This window comes from Panthera leo, chromosome C2 (assembly GCF_018350215.1).
Source record: "Panthera leo isolate Ple1 chromosome C2, P.leo_Ple1_pat1.1, whole genome shotgun sequence".
Lineage (NCBI taxonomy): Eukaryota > Metazoa > Chordata > Mammalia > Carnivora > Felidae > Panthera > Panthera leo.
Genome location: NC_056687.1, coordinates 15,706,909 through 15,732,562, shown reverse-complemented (window position 1 = coordinate 15,732,562; position 25,654 = coordinate 15,706,909). Strand labels below are relative to the sequence as shown.

The following is a 25,654-nucleotide window of genomic DNA, read 5'->3' as shown; positions in this document are numbered from 1 at the left end:
TATGTATCATGTTTTTACCTTTAAAAAATTATCTTTTAACTTAATAAAAAAAAAAAGTGCTTCCTGAATGGCAGATAAGGATCTCCAAAAATCTGCTTCTCCATAAAGGCAATAAAAGCTGTGGCAAAAGTCAAAATCAAATTTTTCTGTATTCTGAAAATTAACTAAAGAATTACACAATTCCAAGTCGTGTTTATCAAGAAAAATGGCTGACTCTTGGTAAGAACCATCCTCCTCTCCCCTTGAGGACCAAAAGTTGCACAACGTGATAGCTGTGTGAACCAACAGTCTAACTGGAGAGGGTAGAATGGGTTTGGAACTTCCCCAAAGCCTGTCAACATTTGACCAATTGTCAACATTTGACCAGTAAAGCCTCTTATTGAAAATCCCCCTTCCCATGACCTGACTTTATTTGACCTGACTCAGAGCATGCTCTGTACTAACATCCCTGATTCTAGGGACTTTGGGAAAAAAAAAATCAATGGCAAGTGTTTAAGATTGCAGCTATCTGAGATGAGGTTACTGAGTGGGCCTAATCAAAACACTTAAAAAAGAACAACAGAGAAATGAGAGGTCCATAAGAGATTTTGAAAAGCTCACACACATTCTTGGAAATCTAGAAGACCATGTACATACACAGAAAAGGCCCCAGAAGGTCCTAATCTTTCCTCTCTAGCTTACCTTGAGGCTCTGCACAAGCTAAGACAGAGGTGTAAGATCCCAACACACAAAGGCTGGGAGAGTTATTAGTCCAAAGCATTTATGGAAATCTCTAGGTAATCATTAGCTGACCACTAAGCTAACCAGGCAGAGACTTCAACAGCCACATATGACAAAGAACACAGACTTTACACAAAGACTGCAGAAAAGTCACTAAGCTGATAAATAAATAAAAAGCAACAATAATAACAAAAACAAAAAAACAGCAACAAAAAAGCCTGGAGAGAGCATCTGATTTCCAGAGTTGCCACAATATATTGTTTAAAACAGAAAAATATTTTTTCAACAGAAAAATATGAGACACACAAAGAAACAAGAATGTGTAGCCCATGCAAAAGAAAACAACCAGACAATTCTCTCTAACAATGTCCAGACTTTGGACTTTTTAAACAAAGACTTTAAATCACCTAATGAACTAAAGGAAGCCATGTTTAAAGAATTAAAGGAAAGTGTGAGAATAATCCAAAACTATAATCAACTATAATCACCTATAATCAATCTTGTAAATTCCATTTACAAGAGCAAAAAAAAATTTAGAAGTGAATTTATTTAAAGCACAAGATTTATATACAGAAAATACACAAAATGTCATTGAAAAAAATTAAAGAATATCTACATAAATGGAAAAACATCCCATATTCGTGGATCAGAAGGCACTATTGTTAAGATGGCAATATTCTACAAATTGATCTATGTGTTCAACTCAATCCCTCTCAAAGTCCCAGCTGCTATTTTTTTTTTTTTTTGCAGAAACTGACAGGTTAATATTTATATGGAAACTCATGGAAACAGAATATTCAAAGCAATCTTCTAAAAGATTAAGAAGCTTGTAGGATGTAGACTTCCCAGTTTCAAAACTTATTACGAAGCTACAGTAATAAAGTGGTAAAGACAATGTGGTACTGGCATAATTCAATGGATAAACCATAATCTTTTCACTCTCTCGAGTCCTCGCTTCGAAGATGATCAGGAAAAGAAGGAATAATGGTCATGCCAGAAAGGGCCACGGCCAATTGCAGCCTGTTTGCTCCACCAACTTCTCCCACTGCATGCCCAAGGAAAAGGCCATTAGGAAGTTCATTATTCTGAACATAGTGGAGGCTGCCACCATCAAGGACATTTCTGAAGCAAGTGTCTTGGACGCCTAGATGCTTCTCAAGCTGTATACAAAACTACATTGCTGTGTGAGTTGTGCCATTCACAGCAAAGTAGTTAGGAATCACCCTCGTGAAGCACAGAAGGACCCCACTCTGATTTAGACCCACAGGTGCTGCCTCATGACCTCCATCAAAGCCCATGTAAGGAGATAAGTCTTTAAGGACTGAAGAAAAACTGCTTTGTGCAAAAAATAAAATAAAATGGAGATTATACTTTAAACACACACACACACACACACACACACACAAACAACAAATATTTTATCTTTTCAACAAATAGTGTTGGAACAACTGGATGCAAAAGAATAAAGTTGAACCCCTTACCTCACACCATGTATAAAATTAACTATATGGTCTGCAAATATTTTCTCTCATTCCGTAGGTTGTCTTTTCATTTTGTTGAACATGTCCTTGGTAATCAAACTGGAAAGCTGAATGTGTCTTCCCCATAGAAACAATCCTGTGTATACGTCAGCCACTTAGGGGTGGGATATGCTTGGGTGACCTGATCTAGGAGTGGTCCTAGTTATTTTAGAGGATGTGTAAGAAACGGACACAGCATTCCCACTTCCAAACAACTAGCCTCTCAACAAATTTAGATCAGACTCATTCTTCTCTTCTTCAAAGATTTTTTATGTCTGTCCTTCTTTTTATTGTTTTTAATCAAATTGATGCTGCATTCTTACAGAAAACTCCTGAATATATGTTCTGAAAATTTACCTCCTGTCATACACAGGGTAGAGAGGAAGACTGAGCAGGGGTTTTCCTGAATGTGTGGCAATAGTAATGACTCATGCTACTTCCTTTTTCTAACACTTTCTATCGGTGGGGAGGAGAAAGCTCACAGTCAGGCCTGGGATAAACCATCTTTATTTAGAGGGTGTCCTTGGCATAGTGATTGCTTTTTTTCTCCTTTTGCCACAATGCAAAGTGAGGAATTAAAAACGCAGAGCAAGTTGGAGAGAGTTTAGAACTGTAACTCTAGGAAAACAAGAAAAAGTCATCTGTAAAATAAATGCAACATATATTAAAATGAATTCCTTTGCATATGCCATAGAGAAAGTCAAACTTCGCCTATTTCTTTATTCTTTTGTGTGGTCAGAGGTACTAAATGACTCTTTAATCATGCAAAGCCAATAAAGAGAACAGAGATGGAGAAAAAAAGGAGGAAGGAGTGCAAAGAAGATGGTAAGTGTGAACACAGTTTTCCAACGTGGGCAGTCCAGAGAGTATCTCAGTTCCCCAAAAGATGTTTGTTTTGTAATTTTATTGCATTATTCTTTTAGATGTTTTCTCTCTGAATGGCTAGAAGTCAACAATTCCAGACTCTAAATCTGTCTGTTGAAAGCAAGGCACTCAAGTCCTTTCCAATTCTCTCCACTCATAAAAAGAGGAATAATTGAGGGTTTTAGACCTTAAGAGATGTCTCGAAGCATTGCCCAGAGATTAAACATCAGCAATTATATAACGCTATTCATAACTTAAAACTGAGGGGAAAGAAGCCAAGTCATTGAGGAAACCAGAGCCAAAAAAAGGATTGCTATTTAGTTCACCCAACCGTGCTGCTTTTGAAATACTATAATTCAGATCATTCAATGAAACTTGTTTGCTTAAAATGTCCTGTTCTTTATTTAAAAAGAAGGGCTTAGAGTAAGGAAGGCATGAACTGCTTTTCCATAAATAGGTATAATTATACCCCACTGTATGTGGTATTATGAAAATTAAACATTTATCGGTGAAAGACCTAACACGGTCTGGCACATGTTAAGGGATTGGTAAGAATTGGCTGCCATAGTTTTTATTATTACTGCTGGTATTATTGTTATTATGATAGAGGTAGATCTGTGAGTGGCATGGAAATTGCTTGTAGTTAGATAACTGATCCGAATCATTCAGAATGTTTATATTGTATTTCACGGACATGGACAGAAAATAGAATAACATTTCAGCTTTGGTGTCAGCGTAGAATTAGTCAGTGCCAGATTCTCAAAAGAATGCTTACGTTTTATGTTATTGTCCAAAATGAATTTCAGTACTGGACTCCTGCATGTGAGACTTTGACTGCAACAACTAATTTATTTACCAGTTAATTTCTAAATCTTGAGCTATTTATCATTAATACGATGTCATATGCATTAAAAGCACCCTTTATTTATTTAAAAAATTTTTTTTCTATTTGTTTTTGAAAGAAAGAGAGTGAGAGAGAGGGAGGGACAAAGAGAGAGGGGGACAGAAGATCTGAAGAGGGCTCTGCGTGGACAACAGTGAGCCCGCCCCATGCAGGACTGGAACTCACAAACCATGAGATCATGACCCGAGTTGAAGTCAGACACTCAACCGACTGAGCCACCCAGACACCCCCAAAAGCACCGTTTAAATAAAGAATACATGAGAAAAAATGGGACAGACTTTGAAATTTACTAATTGCCTTCTACCTCATCCATCTGGGTTATCTATATCTTTATCTACTTTCAACGAGGCTATTTCATAACCTGTTATTTATTTTTTAATATTTTAAAAAATGTTTTTATTTATTTTTGAGAGAGAGAGAGAGAGAAGGGGACAGAGGATCCAAAGCCAGTTCTATGCTGACAGCGAAGAGCCCGATGCAGGGTTTGAACTCAAAAACTGCAAGATCATGACCTGAACCAAAGTCAGCTGCTTCACAGACTGAGCCACCCAGGCATCCCTCCCTTCACAACCTTTTAGATACAGAAGTTAACTTGTGGAAAATTTATTGTAATGCAAACACTTCCTGTCCGCAAAAATGCAAATTGTATTCCAGTGGATATTGACCAGTTTTGCCAGTTTTGCATCTGTTTGCAAATTCATTTCACATTCTTTATCTGACTACAAACTTGTGGTTCTCTTTTAAACTGGCTACAACATCTGTTGGCCCCTCATTAATTCCTGAGGTAAATAAAATCTTCTATACATGGTTATTTTATGTTGTGTGAAAGTCATAATTTTCTCTTCATTTAAATTTATCCTTTAATAAAAAAAGATTTCTTCTTTAATGAGTATAAGCATCAAATTTATATGACTCCCTGAGGAACACATCTGAAATTCAAGCACATAACCTTCCTCACCAGTGTTCTTGTCAAGGTCAGAATTACACGCTTCTTCCTGCAGCTTCTGGATGGTCATTGTCAGAAAGTCAGTCAAAGACGGCTAAGATTACTAAGTGAAGAATAGAGTCCTGGGAATTTTTTAATAGCCTTTTCTATGGGAGAAAAATCTGCAAAAGTTTCTAAGGCAATGGGCAATGAGTTGCCAGGAAAAATAGGTATTAACCAGAGTAAGTGAAATCCCTCTAGAGGGCTTCCTTGAAAGAGAATTTGGAAGCCAGGTTTGGGTTCAGAGAGGATTCAACCCACAAGAATATATTCATAACTAACACTCTTTGAGGTTTTAAACTAAAATTTGGTTAATGTCTTTTAAGAAAGCAAAACATTGAAAAACATTTTGCTTTCATATTTTATCACTATAGGTGCATCGTTTAAAGTATAGAAATAGAGGGGCACTTAGCTGGCTCAGTCAGAGGGGCATGTGACTCTTGATCTCAGGGTCATGGGTTCACACCCCATGTTGGGTATAGAGATTACTTAAATAAACTTTAGGGGCGCCTGGGTGGCTCAGTCGGTTAAGCGCCCGACTTCAGCTCAGGTCACGATCTCGAGGTCCGTGAGTTCGAGCCCCACGTGGGGCTCTGGGCTGATGCCCCAGAGCCTGGAGCCTGCTTCCGGTTCTGTGTCTCCCTCTCTCTCTGCCCCTCCCCCGTTCATGCTCTGTCTCTCTCTGTCTCAAAAATAAATAAACGTTAAAAAAAAAAAAACAAAAAACTTTAGAGGCAACTAGGTGGCTCAGTCCATTAAGCCTCTGAATCTTGATTTCGGCTCAGGTCATGATCTCGCAGTTCATGAGTTCTAGACTCGGACTTAGTCCTGGCAGTGCTGAGCCTGCTTGGGATTCTTTCTCTCTCTCCTGTTCTCTCTGCCCCTCCCCTACTCCCATTCACTCTCTGTCTCTCTCAAAATAAATAAATGAACTTAAAAAAAGTAATGAGTGTAACCTTTAAAATAAATAAATAAATAGACTTTAAAAAAACAAATAAATAAAATAAAATATAGGAATAGAACCATTCAAATGTTCTCTAAGTAGTATGCTGCTAAAATTTCAGTCCTTCTTACTTAATTTAATCTCACATAATTGGAGAATTGAATATTTTACAACTATAATACCATTCTACTTATGTAAGTAATATTTTATATAATTGAAATAATTATGTGGGAGGAATTTAGTCAACCCAACTATGTAACCATTCATGTAGGTCATAGAATTATAAAGATATTTAAAATATATTTCTATGTGAATGCGTAGTGCTTCTAACAAAAGAGGTATCAAACTATAATCATATAAGTAGCTGAAGATTATAAATAATGACCATTTAATGAATATGACTAATTACATTAGTGGGTGTTTAATAAAAAAGGAAGCAAGTATGACAATGTAAGTGTGTGTCACCATGTGGAACATTTAATAAAAGATTACAAAGACCTAATGAGAGCTTTTTTGAATTAATACAGTATCTGTTTTTAAAACTAGTAATAATTAAAAAAAACTAGTAATAATCTTTTATTGTGAGTATGCTTCATATATTGCCTATTATTAATCTGATCAGAAGATGAGATAATTTTGTCAATCACTACTCAAGCATCACTTCCCTTGTGAAGCCATTCCTGATGCCCATAAGGCAAAATGAGATGTTCTTTCCTTTCTGTTCCCACAATGTGTATGCCATAAGGCTCAACAATTGTTATTTATCCATGGATCTATATCTATAGGTGTGATATAATAGAAACAATATAGACGTTGGAGTCAAATCAGATTTGAATCCTAAAATCACCAAATTGTTCGTTGAGTGATCATAGATGAGCAAATTAACCTGAACCTCACTCAGCAAGAGGCACATAACAATCATTATAGCATTATTGTATATGCTTATATACACAATAGTGTTATATTATTATTGCATATGTTTATATGTACAATAACATTTAGTAATGTTGTGATTAAGACTAAGGGGAATTATTGGGGTGCCTGGCTGGCTTGGTCAGTGGAGCGATGACTCTTGATCTCGAAGTTCTGATTTCGAGCCCCGTGTTGGGTGTAGAGATTGCTTAAAAAGAGTAAAATATTAAAAAAAAAAAAAAAGATTAAAAAATTGTATATGTTGCCACCTGGAGCATAGCAGGTGCTCAAAAAAGTTTACATAAACATTTCCACCTCTTACCTAGATGGTAAGTAAACTATTTTATCAATTTCATTATATATTTGCCATATAATGCTAAATAAATGTTGTAAGAGAGAAGTGTAAAAGACTAAATTATAAATGCCTTAGAAGTCATTAGTATTTCCCATCTTGTTTTGATAAGTCATTGTTAATATTCACTTTCTCCTCAACTTGGTTAAGAGGTGCTATTTTGACACCCATATTTGAAAAAAAATGCAAACAATTGAGCAATTTATCACCCTTGCGAAATATCCCTGGTGTTCCTTCTTCATTATTGACGGGGAGAGACTAATGTCCAATGCTACTCAACTGGGTAAAGATGAAACATTTCCCAGGCAGAAAGATCCCATCTTGCCTGCTCATGAAGTCTGGCCTAGGCGAGTGGGGCAGGGGTGCTGGGGGTGCTGGGGCTCTGACACAAGTGGAGTGACCAGACCCTGCCCAACCATCTAGCTGGGTTGCTCACCATTCATTTCCTACCTTCTCACACTAGCCAAACCAGATTTCAGCCAGTCTCTGGACCTGTCACTGACTTTTCACCAGAAAGGTCTTCTGCTTGAACTACATTTCCTCACGTTGTGGTTTGCGTCCTTTGCAACTCAACTCAGTTCCCATTTTGCCTAGAAAATCTTTTTGGGGGGTGCCTGGGCGGCTCAGCCAGCTAAGCGTCCGACTTTGGCTCAGGTTTGTGAGTTCGAGCCCCACATCGGGCTCTGTGCTGACAGCAGTCCTGGAACCTGCTTCAGATTCTGTGTCTCCCTTTCTCTCTGCCCCTCTTCCACTTGCTCACTCTCTCCCTCTCAAAAATAAATAAACATTAAAAATATTTTTAAAAAAAGGAATAAAAAGAAAGTCTTTCCGGAATCATCTTTATTTCTCTTCTATCCCCATTATGCCCCCTATAAGACAGAAGTTATAGTATCTCTTATAGGCCATGTTCCTCTCTTTTAGGATTAATAAATTACAGGCCAAGTCAAACCTTTATTTTAACAAGCAATGCATATATCAGCATTAGTATGCCCCCAATATCCCATGAGATTTATATGTACTATTAGTTGCTTATCTGAAATTCAAATTTAACCAGGCACCCTGTGTTTTTTAAAAAAAAAAATTTAATGTTCATTTATTTCAGAGAGAGAGACACACAGAGCATGAAGGGGGAGGGACAGAGAGAGGGAGACACAGAATCTGAATGAAACAGGCTCCAGGCTCTGAGCTGTCAGCACAGAGCCCGACACGGGGCTCAAACCCACAAACCGTGAGATCATGACGTGAGCCAAAATTGGACACTTAACCAGCTGAGCCACCCGGGTGCCCAGGCACCCTGTATTTTTCTTTACTAGATCTGGCACTCCTACTCTCCTGTCCTGTGCTACCATAGTGTATTGTTTCACTTGTCTTGTCCCACACCATGAGTCACAGCTGTTACCAGGCTCCTTTGGGGCTCAGCAGAGTGTCCAGACGCTTTGCTTTATCTACCTCACTCTTCCTGATGCTCCACCACCAAACGCCCAGCACAGGGCCTTAAATGCCATTGAGAAAGCAGAAGCAGTGTCCTCAGGCATCCTTTCATTAGCCCAGTTTAGTAGCAAATATCTGTTAAACTCCTGTACAGTGCTGGGCACGGAAGGATGTTCTGGAGATACAACTTCAAACAAGCCACGGCCATTGCCGTAAAGGAGCTCCCAGCTCACTCAGGAAAACAGGCATGGCGGAAAGCAATCTCAATGGGTGCAATAAGTTCCAGAATAGGGTGAGGCAAGAACACGGGGGAGGGCACCAAACCCAGTCTCCGGGGGTTAGAGGAGTCTTCTAGGAGAACGAGCAGGTAGGTGGAGACCTAATAATTAACAAGAGTGAACAGGTGATAGCAGAGAGAGAGAAGGCATTCCAGGCAGAGGGAATAGCATGCATAAAACCTGAAGGTAAGAAAGAACCTGGCATTCATGCTTAATGATTCAATCAAATCTGCCCTTTATTTCAAGCTTGTTTGACCCGTGGATGCCACTGTCCTTTAAGGCATCAGGCTTCTTCTTAACAGTTTTTTCTCAAGGAATTCAGTGATAACAGCTCTTTTTTCTCTCTCACCACTTGAGCCTTCTCTGAACTCCAGGTTGGTTTCTCTCTTCTTGGTGTAATCTGAGCATCGTCTTCAAGGATGTAGAGCTGACTGTGACCGGTCTGCTCTGCTCACCTCACTTTCTCCCATCCAGTCTCACCTCCTCTGCTCCATTCAGCCTTCTTTCCTATCTTTCCTTCTGTTTACTCCTTCCAGCTCTTGCTGCCCCATGGCGATGGATGCCTGTACCCACAGCTACCTTCTAATCCACTTTGAGTTATTTACCCTCATTCTGTGTCTCCTACCAAACCCAACCTATTCCATAAGGTAGCGCTAGGAACACTCGCAGGATTCCAGCTCTAAAAGGGCAATCACGAGAGAAAATAAAATCACATCCCTGATGAGAGGGGCAAAAAGGGAAAGAAGGAGGTTCTTAGGTAAAACCCATTTAAATCAAGCTGCCTCTTCACCAATATTCTTCATATTAGTCAGCTATTTTTGGTCATTTTTTTCATCCCTGGCTTGTGCCTCACACCTAGCAAACTGACGATGGAAGAATTTACCTTTTGTTCTTCTTTTTTTTTTTTTTAACGTTTATTTATTTTTGAGAGAGAGAGAGAGAGAGGGAGAGAGAGTCCAGGTGGGGGAGCGGCAAAGAGAGAGGGAGACACAGAATCCAAAACAGGCTCCAGGATCTGAGCTATCAGCACAGAGCCCCACACAGGGGTCAAACCCACGAACTGTGGGATCATGACCTGAGCCAAAGTCGGATGCTCAACCGACTGAGCCACCCAAGCACCCCAAGAATTTACCTTTTGTCCTAAGTAAATCTTCAGTTATGGCCAGGTGGTAGAACTGAACAAATATGATGAACAGTAACTAGCTTTCTGTGCTAAGTGTGAAGTCAGGAATTTTTAGGGCTTATACAGAGTTTGTGACAACAGGGTATCTGTGTTGATTAACTTTACGAATGCCCAGGATGCCCAGATATTTTGTCAAAAAGCAGCTTGGGCGCTTCTGGAGGGGTGTTTTGGGATGAGATGAACTTTGAAGCTGATAGACTGAATAAAGCAGATTGCCCTCCCCAGTGTGGGTGGGCCTTACATTCTACCGAAGGCCTGAATAGAACAAAGAGGCTGACCCTCCACCAAGTAAAGAGACATCTTCCTGCCTGAAAGCCATTCAGTTGGGTTATCAGTTCCTCCTATGGTCCCCAATGCTCCTGTCTTCAGACAGGAACCCACCACTGGCTCTCCTGATTCTCAGGCTTTCACCCTTGGACTGGAAATCTACTGTCAGCTTTCCTGAGTCTCCAGCTTACTGACTCACCCTGAGATTTGGGAACTTTCCTGCCTTTATAATTGCATGAGCTAGTTCCTTGTACTGGTTTTGTTTCTCTGGAGAACGCTGACAAATACAGTGTCACAGGAAACAAAGCAATCAGAAATTATTTTGATTAAAAGATGTGCCTTTACAAGGAAATTAAAAGCAAAAATGAACTATTGGGACCTCATGAAAATAAAAAGCTTCTGCACTGCGAAGGAAACAATCAACAAAACCAAAAGGCAACCAACGGAATGGGAAAAGATATTTGCAAATGACATATCAGACAAAGGGCTAGGATCCAAAATCTATAAAGACCTCACCAAACTCCACACCCGAGAAACAAATATTCCAGTGAAGAAATGGGCAGAAAACATGAATAGACATTTCTCTAAAGAAGACATCCAGATGGCCAATAGGCACATGAAAAGATGCTCAACATCACTCCTCATCAGGGAAATACAAATCAAAACCACACAGGGGTGCCTGGGGGGCTCAGTCGGTTGAGCTTTCTACTTCAGCTCAGGTCATGATCTCGCGGGTTGTGGGTTCGAGGCTTGTGTCGGGCTCTGTGCTGACAGCTCAGAGCCTGGAGCCTGCTTAGGATTCTATGTCTCCCTCTCTCTCCCTGCCCCTCCCCCTGGTCTCTCTCTCTCAAAAATAAACATTAAAAAAAAAAAAAAACCACTGAGATACCACTTCACGCTGGTCAGAGTGTTTAAAATGAACAAATCAGGAGACTATAGATGCTGAAGAGGATGTGGAGAAATGGGAACCCTCTTGCATTGCTGGTGGGAATGCAAACTGGTGCAGCCATTCTGGAAAGCAGTGTGGAGGTTCCTCAAAAAATTAAAAATAGGCCTACCCTATGACACAGCAATAGCACTGCTAGGAATTTACCCAAGGGATACAGGAGTGCTGATGCATAGGGGCACTTGTACCCCAATGTTTACAGCAGCACTTTCAACAATAGCCAAATTATGGAAAGAGCCTAAATGTCCATCAACTGACGAGTGGATAAAGAAGATGTGGTTTATATGTACAATGGAATACTACTTGGCAATAAGAAAGAATGAAATCTGGCCATTTACAGCAACGTGGATGGAACTGGAGGGTATTATGGTAAGTGAAATAAGTCAGGCAGAGAAAGACAGATACCATATGTTTTCACTCATATGTGGATCCTGAGAAACTTAACAGAAGACCATGGGGGAGGGGAAGGGGGAAAAAAGTTACAGAGAGGGAGGGAGGCAAACCATAAATACTGAGACTGAGACTCTTAAATACTGAGAATAAACTGAGGGTTGATGGGGGCTGGGGGAGAGGGGAAAGTGGGTGATGGCCATGGAAGAGGGCACTTGTTGGGATGAGCACTGGGTGTTGTATGGAAACCAATTTGACAATAAATTATATTAAAAAAAAGAGACTGCTGTATAGTTTCACACTTGATGTATATTTGGTTAATACTGACAGCCCAACAATTATACTTCACAGATATCAATTCACTGGCATTTTCTCAGAATATAATCCTTTGCACTTTGATCGTTTTTCTACAACTTTCAGAGTTATAAAATAGCTGAAAGACAGTGAAAGGCAAAGACACAGTAGAAGGGTAGATGGGCAAGACCCAAGGTAATATGTTTCGGTCCCTATCCCAGTGTTTCACAACTTTTCCTGATACAGGAGTGGGCAGGAGAGCACAGAGATGCCACACCGGAATGTGGTCAAGGGGGCTGTTCATGGCCCCACCCTAGGGGGTAAGTTCTTTCATGCCCCAGACTCTTCATCTGTGGGGAAAGGGGGTGCTTCAGGCGATCACTAAGGCTCCTTCCATTTCAGCAGTCTTCTTCAAAGTGTGGGTCTTGGACCAGCAGTGGCAGCATCACCTGAAAACTTGATAGAAATGCAAATTCTCAGACTCCATCCCAGGCCAACTGAATCAGAAGCTCTAGGGTGGGTTCCAAGAATCTGTGTTTTTACAAGCTCTCCAGGTGATTCTGATACAGTTACATTTTGGGAACCATTACATCCCAGTTTCCTAGGAGATAAGTCTTTGTTATCAGGGGACTCAGTTATCATAACAGTATATTTTCTACTTCCTCCTGAAGTTGGAAAGCATACAATTCTATGTGTGAAAGAGAAAGTCAGTTTGGTTGAAGCTTCTTTGCTCTAAGCAAAACTTCAATCTACTATTTATTTCAACAAAACTAGTTTATTTATTTTTTAAATGCTGATTTATTTTTGAGAGAGAGGAAGAGACAGCATGAGCTGGGGAAGAGCAGAGAGAGAGGGAGACAGAGGATCTGAAGCAGGCTCTTTGCTAACAGCAGAGAGCCCAATGAGGGGGCTTGAACTCGTAAACCGTGAGATCATGACCTGAGTTGAAGTCCAGTGCTCAACCGACTGAGCCACCCAGGTGCCCCTCAGCACAACCAGTTTAAAGGGAGGTCAGAGAAGTATTTCTTGAAGCTTTGGGTTTCACGTATTTTGTAGTTAGAAGCTTCTCTCCCAGTTGTCTTGGTGGGTAGAGATGAGACCAGTCTTCCCAAATCTTATTCTGGAAAACATTTCCTCTTTCTCTTCGCTTGCAAAGGCAATGATCACAAGGCTCTGTGTGGCACGATTGGAAAACTTTCTTTAAACCGTTTCCCTGGGTGGGGCACTTCCGTTCTTACATCTGATGAGCCATTCTGTTTCTGTTTGGTTCACAGAGGACTGGTTTGTCCTATTTGCCACTATCATTTCCTTACAGGTTACAGCTCTCCTGTGCCATATGAAATGGTGGTTTTGGGGGTGCCTGGGTGGCTCAGTTGGTTAAGCATTTAACTTCGGCTCAGGTCATGATCTCACAGTTCATGAGTTTGAGCCCCGCATCAGGCTCTGTGCTGACAGCTCAGAGCTGGGACCCTGTTTCTGATTCTGTCTCCTTCTCTCTTTCCCTCCCCCACCCACACTCTGTCTCTGTCTCTCTCTCAAAAAAACAATAAAATAAAATAAATAAAATAAACATTAAAAAAAAAGAAATGGTGTTTTTCAACATCCTAATTCTATAACATGCCTTCTGCACATCCTCAGCATCGTGTGCTTTCCAGTGTTTTCTATACTAGCATTCTCTGCTCAGCTCCATCTGATTGACTGGACAAAGGTGATCATTATTTCTAACCCGGTGCCTTGACCATCTTTCAAAACTCTTTTATTAGTGACTTAGCCTTTTTCTTTTTTCTTTTTTAAAGTTTACTATTTTGAGAGAGGGATAGAGAGAGAGAGAAAGAGAGAGAGAGAGAAAGTGAGTGGGGGTAGGGGCAGAGAGAGAGGCAGAGAGAAGATCCTAAGCAGGCTCTGCACTGTCAGCGAGGAGCCTGCTGTGGGGCTCAAACCCACAAACCATGAGATCATGACCTGAGTCGAAATCAAGAGTCTGATGCTCAATGGACTGAGCCACCCAGGCACCCCAATCAGTGACTTACCCTTAAGTATAGGTCAGCAATTACACTGACCAAAGTAGTATCTATGAACTTAACCACTGAGACTTCAGAACTTGTCAATATGTCACTATTCACAGTGTAGAGAAGTTTCTCCAGGAGGTATAAACAGGTGTACTAGGAAGAAAGCATTGTGTGTGGTCAATTCTCTCTCTTGAAGATTCGTAATGGACATTGTGCTAAAGGCTCTGAGAGTCTTACCGTAAAGAAACTTATCTGTGTTTAACGCAATATTTTCCAAACTTCTTTGAGCATGGAACATTTGTACAACAGGCATGTCTAATTATATCCAGCTTGGGAAAGGCAGGTGTAGAAGATTTGAGTTGATGTACAAGACATTTCACAGAATCCAATTTCATTCATTTATAGTCAAATGAGGTAAGATATTTCAGCACCAATCTTAGATAACAAAACATCAATGCAAATGTGAGTTATATGCTGATTATGGTAACTGAGTCTACCATAGCTTTGTTACTCAAAACCTGGGAGCCTTTTAGAATCTCAGGTCCTGGGGCGCCTGGGTGGCTCGGTCGGTTAAGCATCCGACTTCGGCTCAGGTCATGATCTCACGGCCCGTGAGTTCGAGCCCTACGTCAGGCTCTGTGCTGACCGCTCAGAGCCTGGAGCCTGTTTCAGATTCTGTGTCTCCGTCTCTCTCTGCCCCTCCCCTGTTCATGCTCTGTCTCTCTCTGTCTCAAAAATAAATAAACGTTAAAAAAAAAAAAAAAAAAGAATCTCAGGTCCTAATCTAGATTTATTTATCAAATGCTTCATTTGAGTAAGCTGTGATTTCCATGCCCTTTAAAGTCTCAGAAGCACTGATGGCAGCATTTTTCCTGTTATTTCCTTTTCTTACTGCCTACTCTATCTGGAATTCCTTGGGATACTTCCCTTCCTGGAAATTCAAAATCTTTGCCATCATTTAAACTTTTTTTAAAGTTTATTTATTTTGAGAGAGAGAGAGAGAGAGAGAGAGAGCGCATGTGTGTGGGGGAGGGAGAGAAAGAGAGAGAGAATCCCAAGCAGGCTCTGTGCACAGAGGCTGATTTGGGGCTTGAACTCACAAACAGTGAGGTCATGACCTGAGCCGATATCAAGAGTCAGATGCTCAACTGACTGAGCCACGCAGGTGCTCCTTTGCCATCATTTTAATGCAAACTTTCATTTCTCTTTCCCTTCTCTGAATTCTAATATCCTATGTGATTTGTTTTATACCAGTATTGTGGCGGGGCCTGGGAAAATTCTGTGAGGATTGTAGTAAACTTTTGAAAATTAATAACATTCCCTAAACTGTTGAACAATATTAATTAGTTTTCTAAAGTCAGTGTCTCTTTCTTTAATTGTAGGAAAGGGTGGGGAGTGTATTAATTATCTCTTTCCATTTAGAAGAGTTCCTAAGAGTTAAGAATATAAATTCTGCATCTATTAAAAATAACAATCCTTGGGGCGCCTGGGTGGCTCAGTCGGTTAAGCGTCCGACTTCGGCTCAGGTCACGATCTCACGGTCCGTGAGTTCGAGCCCCTTGTCGGGCTCTGGGCTGATGGCTCAGAGTCTGGAGCCTGCTTCCCATTCTGTTTCTCCCTCTCTCTCTGCCCCTCCCCCATTCATGCTCTGTCTCTCTCTGACTCAAAAATAAATAAACGTTAAAAAAAAAAATAAAAAAAAATAAAAAAAAATAAAAATAACAATCCTTATCATGATAATTTATTTCCAGATGTCTGCCTGTCAGAACCATGCAGTGGAAGCCACAATAAGCATGATACAGGCGCATATATAGAATTCTCTAGAAAGATTCCTTCACTATGGGCTTCGCTGATCCAGGATGCTGTTGAGGGGTCGCCCTGCATTGGTGGTCATGTTGCTTGTAAAGGAACGATGTGTTTTCAGTCACCCTGTCATCCACTGAAAGTTAAAAAAAAGTCACAGTGAGAATCTATGGGTTACATATCAATTTTTTCACTGCAGGCAGATTAAATAACATGTTCAGGCTGGGCATTAACTAAAATGTCTGAGATTTGACCATGTCTTCAATAGACAATGAATGTGGGTTTTGGTGACCCAGTCCTCCAAGTATTTCCAGAAGAAGCAGTGAGAGGAAATTTTAAATTCTGACAAAGATTTATTAAGTTTCCTCTTTGGTGGGGAAGAAGAGCTGTCTAGTGATATCTAAGACATTCAGAGCTTGTAATCATTCTTGTTCCAAGAAAACACCGGTTCTCTAGGTTTATTAGCCTATAAGATCACAGAATTCCAAGAATATTCCTGAAAGTTCTCTCTTCTTCAACACTTGCACTCATATCTATTCATGTCAGTAAATAAGGTAGCCTTAATATATTAAAATATGTATCATGTAAAAAGGAAGTGAAAGTTACAAATATGGGAAAAGAATGTGATACAAAGAAGTGCATTCTGTATTTAGCAAGGAAACCATGAAAACTTCTGAGAAAAAGTTAAATGTATGAGGTCACTAACTCAACATTTTAAATTCCCCAGTGCTGAATTTTTATGGCTTACAAGCAATCTGAAAGGCATTAAGTTTCTAGGAAAAAGTGTTGCAATTCTGGATTTTTGCCTGTCTTTTGACCCTAATAAGGCTGTTTAAAAATAAAGTTATCAACGGAACTTGGTCTGTGTCTAAAATGAGGAATAATACTCTGTCCTTACAAGCCTCTGATATCATATACCTTCATACTTTACAAAAACTCAGATTCGCTGAGGATTAAAATATTAAGATTCTAGTCATGCAGAGAAAACAGGAGTTGTTTTCTTTGTCAAAAATGATTGGCTCTGAAACTTTAGAATAGTGTTGTCCAATATTACTTTCTGTAATGATGACAGTGTTCCATATTTACACAGTTCAATATGGTAGCCATTAGCCACATGGGGCTAATGTGGGTGCCTGGGTGGCTCAGTTGGTTAAGCATCTGACTTCGGCACAGGTCATGATCTCACGGTTTGTGAGCCTGATCCCCACTTTGGGTGAGCTCGAGCCCTGCTTCAGGTGAACATGATCCTTGCTTTGGGTGAGCCCCACTTTTCTCTTTCTCTCTCTTACCCACTCTCTCTCTGCCTTTCGCTCACCTGCATCCTCTCTTTCTCTCTCTCTCTCTCTCCAAAAATGAAAAAAAAAAAAAAAAAAGGAAATATGGTTAATGTGATGGAGAAACTGAATATTTATTTATGTTTATTTTTATTTCATTTTTTAATATTTATTTACTTTTAAGAGAGAGACAGAGTATGAGCAGGGGAGGTGCAGAGAGAGAGGGAGACACAGAATCCGAAGCAGGCTCCAGGCTCTGAGCCGTCAGCACAGAGCCAGATGCGTGGCTCAAACTCACGAACCTCGAGATCATAACCTGAGCCAAAGTCAGACGCTTAACCGACTGAGCCACCCAGGTGCCCCTTTATTTTTATTTTAACTTAAATTTAAATAGCAACAATGGCCAGTGACGACTGTGTTAGACAATTCAGCACTAAGAATATTTTCTTTCCAGTATGAATTTAAAATTTACAGCAATATTTTTATTTCTTAATGTTGTTTTCTAGTTTATGGATTTAGAAAAAAATGATTTGGGGGCACCTGAGTGGCTCAGTCAGTTAAGCATCTGACTCTTGACTTTGGTTCAGGTGACTATCTCACAGTTTGTGGGTTCGAGCCCCCGCATCGGGCTCTGCACTGGCGGTGCAGAGCCTGCTTGGGATCCCCACTCTCTCTACTTCTCCCCAACTCATGTTCTCTCTTTCTAAGAGATATTTTTTTTTTGAAAATAATGACATGAAGTGGTCCACCAGACAATGTTGTGTAAGTGATAGACATGCTTAACCTGAAGTCTGAGATCCCCTCACATCTGTAGTCTATGGGGAGGCTTCACTGGTGTAGAGAAAAAGCACCAAGGAAAACCTGAGCATGATGATGACAAATCACTGCTGGTCCTGTAGGTCTGCCATTTTCTATTTTTATTTATATTACTTTTGAGTGAATTTACCAAATCATTTGATTTATCTTTTTCTTTTTTGAATTAAAGAAAAAACTTTTTAAATGTTTTTATTTTATTTTTGTGAGAGAAAAGACAGAGTGCAAATGGGGGAGGGGCATAGAGAGAGGGAGACACAGAATCTGAAGAAGGTTCCAGGCTCTGAGCTGTTGGCACGGACTGTGAGATCATGACCTGAGCTGAAGTTGGACGCTCAACTGGCTGAGCCACACAGGCGCCCCTTAAATTTTTTTAATGTTTATTTATTTTTGAGAAAGAGAGAGAGAGAGAGAGAGAGAGAGAGAGAGAGAGAATGAGCGGGGGAGGGGCAGAGAGAGGGAGACACAGAGTCTGAAACAGGCTCCAGGCTCTGAGCTGTCAGCACAGAGCCTGACCCAGAGCTCGAACCCATGAACTGTGAGATCATGGCCTGAATCTAAGGCTCAACCGATTGAGTCACCCAGGTGCCCCATTCTTTCCTTATTTTAAATGTAATGTTAATGATGTTTCTTAAAACATCATCTTTTTGTTAGTTCTTTCCTTCAGAATTGAATTACAGACCACATAGGAAAAACCAATTTCATTACTTACTAATTATGCTTTAGATGTAGAATCAGCTTTTGAATGGGCTGGACTTCTTAGGGAGCAAAGTGGGAAACAGTCTTCTTTCCAGCCCTCTGTCAGATCGCCTTTCCTGCCTCTGGATACTATCTGTCTCACAGATCTCCTTTGCAGGTACTAGAAAGCCCAGAGTACTACCAAACTTCCAATCATGCATCCAATGCAAACCTTCTCCCATCCACCATAGCTCAGGTGTGTGGGTCTGGGAGTCTGCAGTGGGGAAGGGCTATCCAGTCAGCTTCTCTACTCTTCCCTGCACTTTCTCTTCCACCAGCTACCTGCTGCCTCTTGTGCCTCCAGGGCAGGATGCAGGAGGGTGGGGAGTGTCCAAGGAGTGGAGGGGTCTTAGTTGGCTGCCACTGTTGCAATTTGGTGTTTTGGGCCCTCTGGGGAAAGATGCCCAAAGGAACGTTCGACGCTTTCTTTCACGGAGTGCTTGTGAGAATGTCCAAAAGGTCCTCACGCGGCCTCATTCTCTGACTCTGAGTACCAAAACCCTTCTAATTATGAAGTAAGACATGTGCCCAGATGACTGCTTATGAGTCCTGCTTAGCAACCTCCGCTGATGGGGCATCTCCCACAGATTCTTCTCCAAGTGTGGCTTTGCCCTGTCAAGCAGACCCCTTCCACAGTGTCTTTTCAAGACTTCTAAAGATAGCTACCTTCCATAGTGCCCATTGAACCCACAGCACATTCAGCACCTAATTCCAGACAGTCTGAAGATGCAGGTCTTTCTTCCCTTTGCTTAGGAGGGAATTCTAGCCAGCTTCTCATCAGACGTCACTGGGTTAGGGTCAGGCATGTGGCCTATGTCGCTCCTGACAAATCTGGGAAACCCCAGCCCGACTTTCCCAAGAACCTTCAGTCAGGGACCATGTCACTGTGGGGCCCAGGAGTTCGGCATCCAGCTGTCTATGGATGATGGATGGCGGGGAGGGAACAGAGGTAGTGAGATGTGATACTCCTGCCTGCCAGACACCCCAGACCCTACAGTGGTTCTCTTGAAGAACTATTTGGTATGTGCTATGTACTAAATGTGTCTTCCCCCAAATTCATATGGTGAAGCCCCAATCCCCAGTGTGATGGTATTAGGAGGTAGGGCCTTTGGGAGGTGATAACATCATGAGGACAGAGCCATCAGGAATGGGATTAAGTGCCTTCTAGAAGAAGAGACAGGAGTGAATTTGTCCATGATAACAAATCCAAGAAGAGAGCTCTCATCAGGAACTGAATTGGCTGGCAACTCGATCTTGGACTTCACAGCCTCCGGAACTGTGAGAAATCAATGTCTGTTGTTTAAACCACTCGAGATCTTCGTTATAGCAGACTGAGCTAAGACAGCTTGAGAAAGGGAGAGAAGCCCCCCACCCACTTTCCCTTGGGGAGGCAGGCCTAACATACAAAGACATCCTAGATAATCTTCCTACTCAAACTGGATAGGAGCTGCAGGGAGGTGGTGTAGATAAGTTTTGAGCCACCCCTTAGAGAATCATGCACAGATGTTCTAATGCCTCCCTTTAGGACTTGAGATAAAGTGTACTGTGATAACCTCATGGAACTGAGAGAATTCATTGGCATCTGGTGGAAGCAATCTCAAAATTAGGAGGCACAAGAGTTATAAAGAGCAAGGAATATAAATACATTAAAAAATACCTTTTCTCACCCTCAGGGAATGATGGTCAAAGTAGAAAAATACCAATATTCACCTCTTGTTGACTACAAATCACCTTCAAATAGTCCACATTGTATACTGATATGTGGAAATAATGCCTTCACCAGGCTTAGTCTATATTTATACTTTATAGACTTAAGATGATTTAAATAAAAATGGCTAAGCAAAAATTAGAAGGCGGAAAGTTTATTATCTCTGATAAACTCTGCCCACCTGTTCTTTCCGCCTTTGGGTGCTATCGTGCCTTTCTTCCCTCTGAAACCCCCGCCCCTTCCAAACACAGAGACACAAATGCACGAACTCATAGACACACATTCATAGATCCTGCATGTGGAAAAACAAGCCCTCAATCTTTACACTTCCTATTTGTTCTCTGGCCCTCTTTCTATAATGTATAATCCATTTAAATCTTCCAGTGAACTGTCTCATGCTTGAGATCTTTCCTGCCTCCCAAACCCTGACAGGATTTGTGGTCTTTTGCCCTAGACCCTTAGGTTTTTGGCTTTTCAGTAATAAGTCAGAAAAAATAATTCACACTAGTGTTCTTGGTGAAAGGAAAGACATTAATATGTGGTACCTTTCAGGTACCAAATGCACGCCCTTGAACCTTACATGGCCTTTGCAAATTTAAGGTGCCAGCCCACAAGAGTGTCTCAATGGCTGCAATGCAAGGCAGTATGGGAGCTGGTGGAAGAGATATTGCTGGAGCTTAAGACCTTTTTTTGTTCTCTTCAATTCACACCATCTGGATAAATTTACAGAGAATTTTTTCTAGGGAGTTCTCGCTCATTGAATTGGTTTTGGAGGCGCAGCCAAAGATGAGACAGAAAAAGTTTTATTTTATCACCCGTTGCAATAGCGTCTATTCTCCAGATTTTTGCATGTTAAAAAAAATACGATGCTTATATTTTTTGCAAGTAGAATTATTATTTTTTTAAGATTTTATTTTAGTTTTCATTATTTTTTTAAATTTTATTTTTTTAAATTTATTTTTAAGTAATGGCCACATCCAATCTGGGGGTTCCAACTCATGACCCGAAGATCGAAAAGTCTCTCGCTGTACCGACTGAGCCGGCCAGGCACCCCACGAGTAGAATTATTTATCAGTAAGTTCTAAGCGGCTTTGAAAAATAAGAGTAGAATTTCAGGGAGACAAAAACTTCACTTGACACAAGTTTAATATTAAAGCCTTTCATTGTTTCCTTCATTAGTCTTTGAGCAGCAAGTCCTTGTGAAGTAAACTGAGGGAATTTGGTAACGTATGTAACAACCCTGTCTCCCCGCCTGCTGGGTGCATTATCGTCCCAAAGATTGTTACTGCAGAAATGCAAAGAGAGAGCCAGCCACGTTCTGACTTTTGACTGCCAGCACAGGCTCTTTAGTCTTTCTGGTTTCCTTTTAGTCCTTTCCATTGGCTGGCTCCTACTTGTTCTTTGTCACTTGGCTGCAGAATGCCTTTGTCACTTTACCAGAATGCCTTCTCTAGTTTCTGGTAAGTTCTATTTTGGCTTCATAATGTCAAGCACAATTTTATCTCAGTATTTAACACACCTTGAAATTACTTACGTTACCTCTTTCTCAGCCCTTAGAATGTTTTTGGCAGGAACCTTGTCTTACTCATCTTTGTACTTCCCCTGACCCCACCCCCTCCTAGTGTCTACTTCATGCCTACCACATAATAGGTGCTCAGTAAATTTTTATTAGCTAGAGGAAATTAGGTAGGATTGGGATGTATTCTTTTTTTTTTATGAGAGAGAGAGAAAAAGAGAGAGAGAGAGAGAGAGAGAGAGAGAGAGAATGCAAGCAGGGGAGGGGCAGAGGGGGAAGGAGAGATAGAATCTCAAGCAGGCTCCATGCTCAGTGAAGAGTCTGATGCGGGGCTCGATCTCACCATCTCATGACTGTGAGATCATGACCTGAGCCAAAATCAAGAGTCAGATGCTTAACCAAGTAAGCCACCCAGGTGCCCCGGATTGGGGTGTATTCTTAATCACATTTTACAAGTAACAGAATTGAGACCAACCAGGAGTTGGCAAACTCTTTTGGTAGAAGGCCAGATAGTAAATATTTTATGCTTTGCAAGCCATCCGGTCTCTTTCACAATTTCTCAAGTCTGCCATGTAGCAAGGAAGTAGTTATAGATAATATATAAATGATTGGATGTGGCTGTGCTCCAATGCCACTCTATTTATAAAAACAGGTGGCACACAGATTTGGCCTCAGGGATCTAGTCTGCCAGCTCCTGCACTAAACTAAGACTGGTTTACTGACCTGACTTAATTCAACACATACGAGTTTACTTGTATGTGGCCGTTCTTCCCCAGAACTCAAACTATTTTTATATATTTGAATGATAGCATATTATGGTGGAATAGTAATCTTCTCAATAGTTTTCTAGTGGCATAAAGATTTAATGTCCAAGAAAAGATGTATAATTTACAACCAAGACGTTGCTTCCTCCTAAGAGAAAGCAATTTAAGTCCCACTAAGTCTAATGTACTTGTGAGTGGGAAGAAACAATTAATATTGGCTGTTCAAGCAAATAGTACATTTTTTTAAAGAACAATCTGTTCCCCTAGTGTCTCCCAGGTGATCAAGAGAATAGACTCTTTAACTGGCAGGAATTATGTACTTAATAAAATTGTAATACTGGCTCTACTTGTCAAAGGAAGCTCATTATTCACAGATTATGTTTCTCTGTGTCCTCCTGTTCTCCCACCGTTTCTTGACATTGATGATGTCCTCTGGTAGGACTGTCTCTCACAGGGGTCCACGTGGTCCAAGCTGGATCTTGACTTTTATGGATGTTTGCCAAGACTAAGCTGTGGGGGACAGGACGACAGACTCCAAGATCTCTAGGATCCCATTCAGTCCTCAAATGTATAAACTTCTTTGTCCTCTCTAAATTGCCTCTTTTCCATCCCAGCTCAGCTCTGGCCTTGGCACATTTTCTGATTAAATTAGCTGTTCCTTCTCTGAACTCCATTGCCTCTTTAGGCTACAGTTCATACAGCAGAGTTAGCTTGAATATTAATCTGATTTCTGTGTATTTCCCTTTCCTTCTGTGTCTTACCTTCACATGAACTCTGGGGAATCCCCAGACTTTAATCAAACACCAACGCAAGCGTTTTGAGATGCTTACTTGTCAACACATGATAAGTTTAGGGCTGAGACGGTGAGAAGGGCCGTGGAAGGACATCTGGGCTATGAGAGGAAGGTGTGGAGGGCTAGACTCACTGAATGGAGTGAGGGAGGGGAAGGAAGGACCAGGATGTGGCGTGAGTCAATACCACACTGTGCTAGAGATCCATTTGCCCTCAGGAACCTATTGCCCATGGACAAGCCACGATCTGAAAGTACTGGGCCCTTATTTGTGCCTTGGACAAATGTGGAATACTTGCAGGGAAGAGGAAATATTTTTCCTGCTACTGTCCTAGGTTCTCTGGCTGAGGGCCTATACATTGGATAGACAAAAAACACATAAGAGAAAAACAGCTATGGGGTGGCTCTTGGTCCTGGTGGGGGGGGGTGGTGTCACAGGTCATCTGAGGCAGGTTCTCCTGGTGCTCCCCCATGGAGGAGACAATGTGCACAGCTGCGGCCCCAAATGCTCTCACCTTGTACCACACATGATGAAGGTGCTGGTCACAGAAGCTCAAGAGGGGGCAGCCCATGTGGCCTGTGTGGGCTTGTGAGTGGAGGTGACCAGGGTCAGATAGTGGAGGGGAAGCCACTTGGCTGGCCTCCAACTGGGGCTGGAGCTACTCTGCCAGTGTTTAAAACTTTAAATGAGAATATAGAGTATTATTTACAAGGAAATGACAGTGAATAAGTCTTTCTAACCTCTTCCAGCCTTTCTTTTTCAGAAGAGAGACTGTATTCAACTTACATATTTGAAGACTGCATATTCTAGTTTCCAACACCAGTGGTTTCTCTGTTTCGTCATTCACAAGAATTTCTTTACTAACAAATGAAATGATCCAGGGATATGGAACATATGATCTTTACATTGGTCTCAAATTGACTATGAGCTTCAGCATGTTCATTAAAGGGAGTTTCGTTTTGGGGAAAAAAAAAAGATCTTCTGCAACTTGCCAGGAAAGGCTCCATGAGAGCAGGTCAAGGTGGCCAAGCACATCTTAAAGAATGGTTGTGGTGGCTGGACTGCTATCAAGTATGTATATAGAACATCAAAAAAATGTTATGGTTGTATATTAAAATATTTGCATATAGTAGTACAGCCTCATATTCCTAGTGCATTTAAAAACTTTAAGCCCTTATTTTTTTCATGAACAAAATCAAAATATGTAAAATTTAAGCCAGTAAAAATGATTTAGCTTCTTAACAGTCTGTTTAATTTGAATGAGAAGACTTTCTTTTATCTGTCTGATTAGAGCATGTCTGACATTAAAAAAAAATGAAAAACAATCAAAAGTTTATTAACATGTGCCACATGCTTACATAAAGGAACACTCAGAGATGAGTAACTCAAAGGGTTGGTTAGAACTTGGGCTTATATACCATCTTAGCATAGGAACAATACGCTTTCAGAAAAGTGACAAGACAAAGGAAAAGAACTTTGAGTTTTCATGGCAGCAAATTGTGGGAATGCAGATATATGAGAAACTAAGGGTCGATAAAGGGTAGCTCTAGTAAGGTTTGTTTCATAATTTCCTCTGGTGCCATCTCCAGGCCAATAAGGTCTAAAGTTGTTGCTAGTGATTAACTCTTGTTCTTTCTGGTGGAGAGGGGGGTCATCTTTGTAAGTTTATGTTCTGCTTACAGGCAAATAGGAGAGAGCAGAGAGCTTTTCTTATATCCGCTTCTTCTGATTTACCTTAACTCAAAATAATCCTTTTGCCAAAGTGACATATTTAGGGGTGGCATATTCTGCCACCATACACTCACCTTGTCAAAGCAGGAAGTGTGAGAGAAAAACACATTGGCCTGGCCTAGATGGATCAGAACAGTTGGAAATTTCCCTGTGAGATGGAACAAATGTAGACTGTGAGTCAGTCTTGTGTTTAATTAGTTTTCTATTAACAAATTTCCTCATCCCAAAATGGGTAGAATAAGACCAACTTTGCAGAGTTACTTTAGGGATAAGAGAATGTGTTCCAGGCTTGTAAAATTATTCTCATATACCAAAGAATTATTATTACATTAAGCTCACTGAGGATCAAGCTTTCTTCATCACTTATACCACATGATGACTCATACGTCAGAACATCATCAAGATTTGAAGTTTATGGAAAGTGTTTCCTGAATATTTATCATATTGATACTACATTCATGAGTCATTGCAGTTACAAAATTCCTCCTACATTGAATGTTCTCACTCTTCCGTCAGGG

At 40.8% G+C, this 25,654-nt stretch overlaps 1 long non-coding RNA gene and 1 pseudogene across 1 annotated transcript in view; one reads left to right on the top strand and one right to left on the bottom strand.

The window, feature by feature from the left end:
- The first annotated feature begins 1,682 nt into the window (after positions 1–1,682).
- On the top strand, positions 1,683–2,022 carry LOC122198713 (annotated as a pseudogene).
- A 10,389-nt stretch (positions 2,023–12,411) lies between these two features.
- Positions 12,412–25,654, bottom strand: part of LOC122198660 — a 29,544-nt gene continuing 16,301 nt past the window's right edge. Inside the window, exons 2-3 of the long non-coding RNA XR_006193088.1 lie at positions 25,211–25,284; positions 12,412–12,445 (exon numbers count right to left, since the gene is read on the bottom strand). This is a non-coding gene — a long non-coding RNA (uncharacterized LOC122198660). The remainder of the gene's footprint in view (positions 12,446–25,210; positions 25,285–25,654) is intronic.